The sequence below is a fragment of the Poecilia latipinna genome, unplaced genomic scaffold (assembly GCF_001443285.1).
Source record: "Poecilia latipinna isolate Pla-1442-1.1 unplaced genomic scaffold, P_latipinna-1.0 Scaffold870, whole genome shotgun sequence".
Classification (NCBI taxonomy): Eukaryota; Metazoa; Chordata; class Actinopteri; order Cyprinodontiformes; family Poeciliidae; genus Poecilia; species Poecilia latipinna.
In genome coordinates, this window is record NW_015113486.1 from 149249 (window position 1) to 158542 (window position 9294).

Genomic DNA, 9294 nt, shown 5'->3' on the forward strand with positions numbered 1-9294 from the left:
TCCAAACTGTCAACTCCCTTTAGAGACTCTTTCAGATGCATCCAGCCATCCAGGCGGCGTAAAACAAGCTTCCATCAGGTCTTCAACTTCCATGACATCAATCAGTTTCAGAACTGCACACAAGTTTAAAAAATGCACATTCTCATGGATTAGGAAAATAAAATTACGTCTTGGCAGAGATTTAAGATCTAAATGAAAAGTGTTGCTTTCTGCAGAGACGTTCCCACTGTCCTGCTGTGTGAGTAATACCTGCCTCACTCAGATATCTGTGTTCAGACACTTTGTTACACCGTTTTTCATCAGGTTACATTTTTTATTATTCATCAGCCAGAGTTATTCAAGCAGCTTGAAATCCAATCAGACACTTTCTCCCACTGTACGTTCCTGTACTGCAGCTTTTAAACTCACCGAGGTTCATTTGTAGCACGTTGGGTTCATCTGCACAGTCGGGGGGCCCCGCCGCTGAGATTAATAGGATGCTTTGTTTTAAATTAAAACGGTTATTAGTGCTGATTCTTCCCGGGGTGCCCAGCAGAGGCAATTATTCATCAGACAAACCCCCGCTAAACGCCGCCCGGCTGGAAGCTCGCCATCTGAGAGCAAAGCAGTTTGCAAAAAGTTCACCTGCAATCAGACTTCCCAACAACATTAAGATCTGCAGCTCGGTGATGAGGAATCAACACGACTGCACATCTCCATGATGACCTCCGCTTTCCCTCGTCTATGATAAAAACACTGCATTGCTTGCTTTTGTGTATTGTCAGCAGTTTGCCTGATGTCGGCACTTACTCCTTTTTAACAGCAAACACCTCCGGCGAGTGGCTGCCGAAACAAGGTCAGATCATACAGACTAACACATTAGGTTTTATACCGAGGAAAAACAAGATGAGGAGGCTGAAACACAGTTAATATTAAAAGAATGATTCACAGCCTGAGAGCTGAAAGAAAAGGGTGAATAAAACTAAGTATGTGCTCTGCATTAGAAATGCTCTGCTGATGCTTTCAGAAATGAGGGATATGACTTGGGTGAAAGACTTGGTCTGTAAATGTTCAGTGGCCTAATAACAAAGTTATGCTCATGGTTGTTTGTCCTGTTTGCCTCCAAGCTGCCGTGTGATGGACTGGCCGCCTGTCCAGGCCGTCCTCCACCTCTCAGCCAATAACTGCAGGGTGAGACGACATAGACAGTGGATGGATGGAACAATAATCACAATAAATGAATAGAAATTGATTGTTTTTACCTTATTATTGAGATCAAGATCTAATTTAGAAGGAAGACAAAAGAATATAAACAAATAAACACAAATATATATTGATGAATATACTAACCTATTTATTTATTAATTAACTGATTTATTTTAAAGCAACTAAAAAAGGCCAAACAAATAATTAGACTATAATTTAATTAAAAGTCTAAAAAATAAATAATATAGTGAATCAATATTTCAATAAGAAAATAGATTAAAATTCACATGAATGAATAAGTAATCCTGAATCAATAAAACATTGAGAACAAGTTGTTTAATTACTCTTAGATGTAATAAATGAATTAATTACATAATAAATAGATTATACAGTAAATAAATTAAGTGTATTATTTATGCAAGACTAATTTGAAAAAGATCAAGTAGGCCATGAAATAAATAAGGGCTGTAGGTAAATACTAATGAGAGGAAAAAGTGACAAATATTTGTGTAAATTACAGAAGTTTTACAGAATTACACAAGGTTTTTCATGTGTTTTTAAAAGATTTCTAACAATGACTGCATGGAGATGGAGTCCTGTTGCTTAAGGGGAAAATAAAACTGGCAATAAACAATATAAAAAGAAAAGGCACATTTGTGTTTCCTAAAAAAAAAAAAAATGGAGCTCAGAGGAATCAGATACAATGAAAAAGGAAGAGGCCCAAGAATCGAGTCCTTTGGGGATCCACAGGAAAGGCAAAGAGAGGAAGAAGTAATTAACTTCAGACTCACTCTGTAGTTAATTATTTTAACAAGCTGTCACAGCTCTGCCATTGACAGGAAGCATAACCTCATCAACAGAGCTGCTGGCTTAAAACAATGGAGAGGAGAATACAACTTCTTCAAGAAGTGAAATCAACATAAAAGATTGAGAAACATGTTGACTGTTCTCAAAATGTTCAGGCCGGCAGCAGAAACATCAATCAGGGAAAATGTCAGAGAGAAAATCAGAGCAAGAACTGCTCAGAAAGTAGAAAAGGCACGAGAAATGGCAGAAACACGAAACCAAGTCTGCAAGCGAAATGTGAGAAATCAGCTGAAAGAAGACACCCAATTAGAACCATTAACATCAACAGCTGCAGAGAGGAGAACAAGGTTCCAGTGGCCAGTAAGAAGCTGTCGTAGACAGAGTATGACTGGATAAAAAAGGTTCAAACTTTAAGGAAAGACACACTAACAAACTCTAAAGATCTCAGTCCAGCTTGAAATGTCTGGTGGAACTGGTGCATGAAAAGGCCCCATCCTGCAAAGCTGATCTTCCAGAAGCTGAACAAGAACTTGATGAAGTCCTTCATGAGTTCAGTTTCTGTTCAGTTTGTCAGGGCAGATGTGGGAGCAACAGCAAGAGACTAGTTGGGAAGTTTTTTGGTTTCTGACTCCATCATTTTTGCAGTGTTTTGTCAAGAATGGAGGATCTCCTTCATCCAATAAACCACAACTTGATCCGTTTTTGGCAGTTGGATCTGAGCAGAGCACTCTTAGTAGATTTTCTCTTTGGGATTGACTCCAGGTACAGAAACTTGAAATCATTGGAGGCCTTTTTGTTGGTTGTCTCACTAACAAACAGATCCTCCTCACTGAAAGCTGCTCTCACCCCAACTGTAATCTGCAGAGATGGCTCATGTAATCCAAAATGTCCCTTTAGGCTTTAAGAAAGAAAACTTTAAAGTTCCTACAATCGATACCACGCGAGGCGGCTTTCGTCTCTGCTTGATCTAATTTATGAGAGAAAAGCTGTTATACTCTGTCAGCTTCACTTTTATTTCAGCTTGTTAGCAGGAATTAAGAACTCTTCTGGCCTTTCTTCTAAATTTTCAGGACACAATCTGCTCCTTTTCCAATCAATACGACACCTGAAGAGGGATTTTATTAGTCGAATGTTTTCCTGAAGCTTCTGCGTTCCCTCCTGAACCTCTAACGGCTCAAAAAAGATGCAGAGGCTCCCTTGCTGTTTAGTCGTCGTAACTGAACTGCCCTGGAGGAAAACTCTGATTTATTGTTGAAATGGAGGACTGTGGGTGGTTCACCTCAGACTGCAGCAGTACAACAGGGTAAAGATAGCTGCTGGTGCTGAGCTTTTCTTCCTCCGGCTGATCCTAAAGCAGCCCGACAGCGAGAGAAAAATACTCCTCTGGTACCCACACAGCTCCAACTCCGAAGCAGTCAGAAGATGACTTTTATGTCAAAACAATGTCAGCTGGTCTCATCGGCATCGTTTCTTTGGTAATATGTCCCTGCTTCTGCATTTCAGGGAGCAAAGAGTAAAAACAAAAAAAAAGTTTTTTAATTAAGTTTTCTTTTTCTAACATTAACTGTATTCCACCACTGAGGAAACTAAATCATAAACAGTTTTTGGAGTTATCTTGTCCCATGCTACCTACACATCTTAGTAAGCAAATAATTACTTTAAAGTAATATTACTCAGGCAAAAGGAAAAAGTGGTCATTAAAAAAATAGTCAAAAGTTACTCAAAAAAAATAAAAAAAGGAATGTTTTTATCATGTCCAATTTATTCATTTATTGGTTATCAGACAGAAAATTATAACATAATTTGCAAACTGTTAAAAAATAAGCACAGGAGCCTCACAATTTCAAATCTGCACAAATCAGAGGTTTCCCTTCACCTTACACAACCACAGATGGTAGAGTAATAATTGTTATCAAGTAAGAACAGCGTCACTCACAGCAATTTTACTCACATCGAAGTCAACAAAAATTGAGTGCAGTGAAACTCTTAGAAGTTTTTTTTGTTGTTTTAATCAAGAGAAGGTCAGGACTGCATCTACTCTTGGAATCTGAAGCTGAGTTGTCAGATTCAGACACATATTATGTTATTTTTTTTTACAAATAGGATTCCACATTTCTACCTTCCAGCAGTTCTGCAAGTTTTCTGTTCTGTACCATTATCTGCCTGTGGTGTTCCTGTTTAGGTCCTCAATCCAAGCAACATTATTCAATTCTATATATTCATTCTCATAATAGACTCTCAAGAAAGTTTTAAACAAAACTATATTAACTCCACTCTTGTCCATCCATCCATTGCCTATAGCCGTTGATAATGGAAAAAATTAAAATGAAGAAATGAGTTTCCCCTAATGAACTGTCACTCTTAGTTACCAAGCAGAGGTCGATGATTTTTCACTCAAACAAAACTTCATTTCTTGCATAAATGTGAACGGCAAACAGACACATTCAGTCTGTTCAGTCTGGTTGCTTCCAACTAGTCACTACCTTCTTATATGAATCTCATCCAACATTCTGGCTCCACATTTCCATGTTTGCCAAAGATCTTTGAAGCCTTGAAAACTGAGGATCGCTTCTTTTTGTTTAAACCCTCCCTAAGTTCCAGTAGAATGAAAATAATAAGCTTCACGTGAATTTACCTGTTGCTTAAAAAGGGAGTTAACATTTTTGTCCAGGTTGCACAAACAGAAGGAGTTATTTTCTAAATTTCACTAACATCCGCTAATCATTGCAGGGCCACAGGAGAGGCAGGGCCCAACCTGGACAGGTCAATCCGTTCCCACTGTTTTTTTGTTTTAATGTAGGTTTTACTCCTTGTGCTTCATTAAAAGCACATAAGTAATCAACTCGCATATCAAACATCTCACTGCAGTTTCTTTTTGCAGTGTATATCTATTTTATGTATGACGCCGACCGATAACTCTGCAAACTCGTTCAGTCTTAGCAGAATCCATAGAACAGTCTGATCGACCAGTCCATTTCCTGCACAGAGCAGGGATCAATTTACAGATGCATAGGAGGATGAACGTGTGACCGTCTCCACTTATCACTGACGGATGTGTGAACACGTTGTCACCCTCTCAGCAGCTGTCACGGGCCTAACTGGTCCCACTGATCCTCAGCTCCGCCGGAGATCTCGCCAATTAAACTCCACAGAATGAAGATAATTGATGACTGACAGAGCCCAACGCTGAACGCACAGCTCACATTCTGCCATCGTTAAAGACATGTTCCTGCTGGTCATACATTAAGCCCTGCAGACAGGAAACACCTTAAAGTTCGTCATTCTGGCCTCCTGCTGAGCGTCTGAAGTCCAACCAGCTGTAATGTTGAATTTTAGTGCCACCTAAAGGCCTAACGGTGTAACCGTGTTGCTGTAGGTAAAGGGGTCAGTTACTGTCCAGTGTAAAGTTACTGAAAATGCAGGCAGAAAATAAGACATTCCCTGTTCTTTGTGTTCAAACCATTTCATTATTTGTGTTGCCGATTTCTTTGTATTCATCTTTTGGTGTAAAACTTTAATGTTTTGAGTTCCATGAAAGATTTACACATGCATGTGTAAAAGGACACGCTAAACTCCTTCGTTATATCATGTTCAAACTCCGTCACCATTTTCACTTCAGCAGCTGGAAAGAGACAACGATAACCTTGAGTACATTCAAAAGCAGTTTTTATATGATTTTACTCAGAGAAAAACTAACTAGGCCTTTTGCGAAAAAGTAATCCCACTGTTTGTAAAGTTGCTAAATAATTGCAATTGACCAGAGTTTTTAGTTCAGTTTATCTAGCCACACCCTGATTTATTTCCAGGTGAAGAACGTCTCTGACAACTTGAAGTAGGACACAATATCTCAGAGAAACACATCATCGCTTCATTTAAGAAAAATCAAGTTTGTTGGCATGAATCAGCCTGTTAAGGATTACAAAGGCATTGTGTAAAACTCAAGGGAACCACATGGAGAATCTTTATATTGAAGTCAAAAACCACTGCTGACCAAAACACGTTAACGCCATTACATTCACCAAAACCAGTCTGAAATTCCTCAAAAGTTTTAGGATGAGACCAAAGTCTCATTGAATTTGGTATAAAACTAATAACATTTAAGAAAAACAACATCATACTGCAGTTGGTATTGATGTGGCAAGAAATGTCTGGAGCTACTTTGCCTCTTCATCACCTGTACGGCTTCCTCTGACTGACAGAACAAACTATTCTGCTCTCTACCAGAAAATCCTGCTGCAATGTCTGACCATCAGTTTGCGACCTTAAACTCAAAGGCTCTCAAGTTATGCAGAGTACAATGATCTCTGAATGGCTAGAAAATGAAAATTTTGGAGGAGATAAAATGAAATCAATCAGCGAGATAAAATGAGGAAACGTTTGAGATGAGAGGAAACAAATGTCTGCTGTAGATTATTTCTTCAGTGTTGATGTTGCGTCAAAAGCCTCATTAGTCCTTTCTGTTGACAGGTGGATCTACTCACCACCTGGTGAATGAAGTGAAACTAATCCTCCACTCAGGTCGAATTATCCAGGTTCTCAATTATTACGAAATGGGGTGAAGTTTAAAATCTCTTGAAAATATTTGGATATAAGTTGGACAGTTTGTTTCCGATCATCGCCACTCTTCAGCTGGCATCAAACGGCTCTCAGTGACATCTGCAAATCCTCGCTTTCCTTCTGGAAGATAATTTGATGTGCTGCAGGCTCAGTTCCCCGCTATGCTGAGCCACAGGAGATGCATGATGTAACCCCACTCTGAAAATCTGATGTGAAATCTCCCACTCAGCTCAGCTTGGCTCCTCTCTGCAGTCGTGGTGCGGCGAGACAGAGGAACCGTCAATCCATGGAAGCGTTCTCAGCTTGCATCAATGGGTTTTCTTTAATCATTTTAATAGAACATCAAATGATTGTAAATAAAGTTCAGCAGACAGTAATATATGAGATCAAGCTCCTCCTTTTCTCTTTTTGCTTTCTGAAAAAAAATTCCTCTTTAGAGATTTTGTTTCAGTCTCCATGTTCAAGTCCTTTCCTCTGTTCTTTGCTGTCATCTGCTGGTTTAACTTTGACTTACAGCTTTAAAACAGAAAACTCCTACAGAGAAACACATCAAGTTATTTTAAAACACCTCAGTAAAGCATTGGTGTCAGATAAAACACTGTACCTCTAGGGCTGGATTCCTGCTACTTTTATATATGCTTCAACATCTGAATCGAACAGTTAGGTCATTAATTGGACTCTGTAGAACCTGACTGCATTTTAGCTGCTGGACTCAGGCGTGTTCAGCCACCTGGACTAAAGTAATTTTTAACAGATATGTCCAAATTCAGTCCCAGAGAGCTACTACTCTGCAACTTCTAGATGTATTCTTTCTCCAGCACATCTGAATCAAAAGAAATATTGTTCTTTACCAGGCATCTGCAGAGCTGAATGAAGGCTGATGAGAGAACTCAGCCATTGATTTAGGCTTTTTTTAAGCAGAGACGGAGCTAAAAGTTGCAGGATATCATCAGTACTTGAAAGCTGGGGTTCCTCACTCCTACTGTTGTCGCACCTTTAACTTTTTAGACGTGTCTCTGTGTCACCTGATCACATCACTGGGTTTATATCAGGATTCTGCAGAACTTCAGTTGACAAGGACACCAGCCTTTGAGGAACACCTTCATTTCCTCACACCTGTCATCCATCTGCAATCAGTGCATCTGTCTTCATTCAGTCATCACCATGGCAGTACTTAGACTTCCTGTCTTTCTCCGTTCATTATCAGTTTGACCTGTTTCTGTATGGGATCTTTGTGTTAAATATTATCCTGTGAGTTGGTCCTGATATGAAGGAAACCTTTGTACAGATTTAAGGTTTAATATAAAAAAATATATATAAATTCTGTATTTAAGTGCAACTTTCAAAAAGGAAAATAAGTGAAACCGAGAAAGCTACACTGCTACGTCCTCCATGTCTAAAATGACACAAACTCAAAAGAAAGTAGAGAAGTTTTATTTCACATTCAGGTAGTTCAGTGAATGTATCGGTGAATGTGAAGAGGAAATAGGGTGGAAAAAATGAAGGAGGCAGGATGGATATTTCTGCTCTGAGCTGAAACATAACAGAACCCCTCAGGACTGAACGGATCACCAAAGGAGAGATTTTCAGACACAGAAGATTAGACTTTTATATCTGCAGCTGCAGCCAAGTGGATCGAAGGCTGAAAATCTATCTAAAGTTATGAAAAACTTGCCGTTCACAAAACCTTTTGCTGTTTCATAAAAGCACCATTTAAAACTGACCTCTGCCATAATCTAACCAGAATACTTTATATCATGTTCATGTGCTTCTTTCTAAATCTACACCTTTTATTTTATTTCAACTCAGTGATTTAGAAGACTCTCTCCTGACTTCAGGAGCTGAATCCACGAAGTGACTGAAACACGTCTGAGTGTGTTTGTGTGTTCAGCGCTCGGGACAGGCAGCATGTAGAGACGCAAACACCCCCCCTGGATGGCCATGTCACAATTTATTACGTGCCATTTTTCTCCAAGCCGTGTCCCGTTTATGGCATCTGCCAGAGCGGTGAGCGGCCGGGCCTAAAGAGAATTATCAGGAGAATAGTTTTGCATACATTACAGGGTTAAGTGCAAAGCAATCTGCTTTATCCAAACACAGCAATCCAAACAGAACGCTGAGCCGGGGAGACTGATGAGGAACATGCTCTTTTGGGGCCCCTGTAAACCCCTTCTGCCCTCTAGTTTCCACTGGGCTCGCACTGATTGGCTCTGATTGGTTGTATAAAACACAGCTCTGACTTTTTGATTATATTTCATTCGGTCACAGAACGCTGCAGCTCTGCAGATACCAGAACCTCCGTGGCCTTGAAATGCTCGTCAGAGCTGCAGATTACCGCTCTGATGTGATTGTGATGTTTCCAGAGGCTGTGTGTAACGCTCACCGCCACGGTCTCCGCCGTTCAGCATGTGAGGCCCAGATCAGGCCGTCGTCCCCCCTTACCCCCCCGCGGGTTAACGCCGGTTCATCGGTGTCACATGTCTCTGCGCCGTGTCAGGGAAGGACTTCCAGAGCAGGCGCTCTGCGGGTCACAGGGAAATTGTTTTGGCGTCTTAAATGAAACACCTCCAATCCTCGGTGACCTCTGAGCCCACCTGTGGCTCAGCGCAGATTCAGGGTTCAGGGTTTGTGGTCTGAGCAGCGGCCCGCAGGGAGAACAGCAGATAGGGTCTAATCCGTGAAGCCCTCGGCCAAAGCTGATTTCCCACACAGTCCTGTCAGTTTGGGTTACACATCTCTAAGACA

General features: G+C 40.4%; 1 long non-coding RNA gene across 1 annotated transcript; it reads right to left on the reverse strand.

Annotated features, from left to right (window-relative positions):
- Positions 1-5183: 5183 nt before the first annotated feature.
- LOC106957066 (uncharacterized) lies at positions 5184-7652 on the reverse strand. Its single transcript, XR_001426885.1, has 2 exons — positions 7401-7652; positions 5184-7083 (listed from the first exon to the last, which is right to left on the reverse strand). It is a non-coding gene; the product is annotated as an uncharacterized LOC106957066 (long non-coding RNA).
- Positions 7653-9294: the final 1642 nt, after the last annotated feature.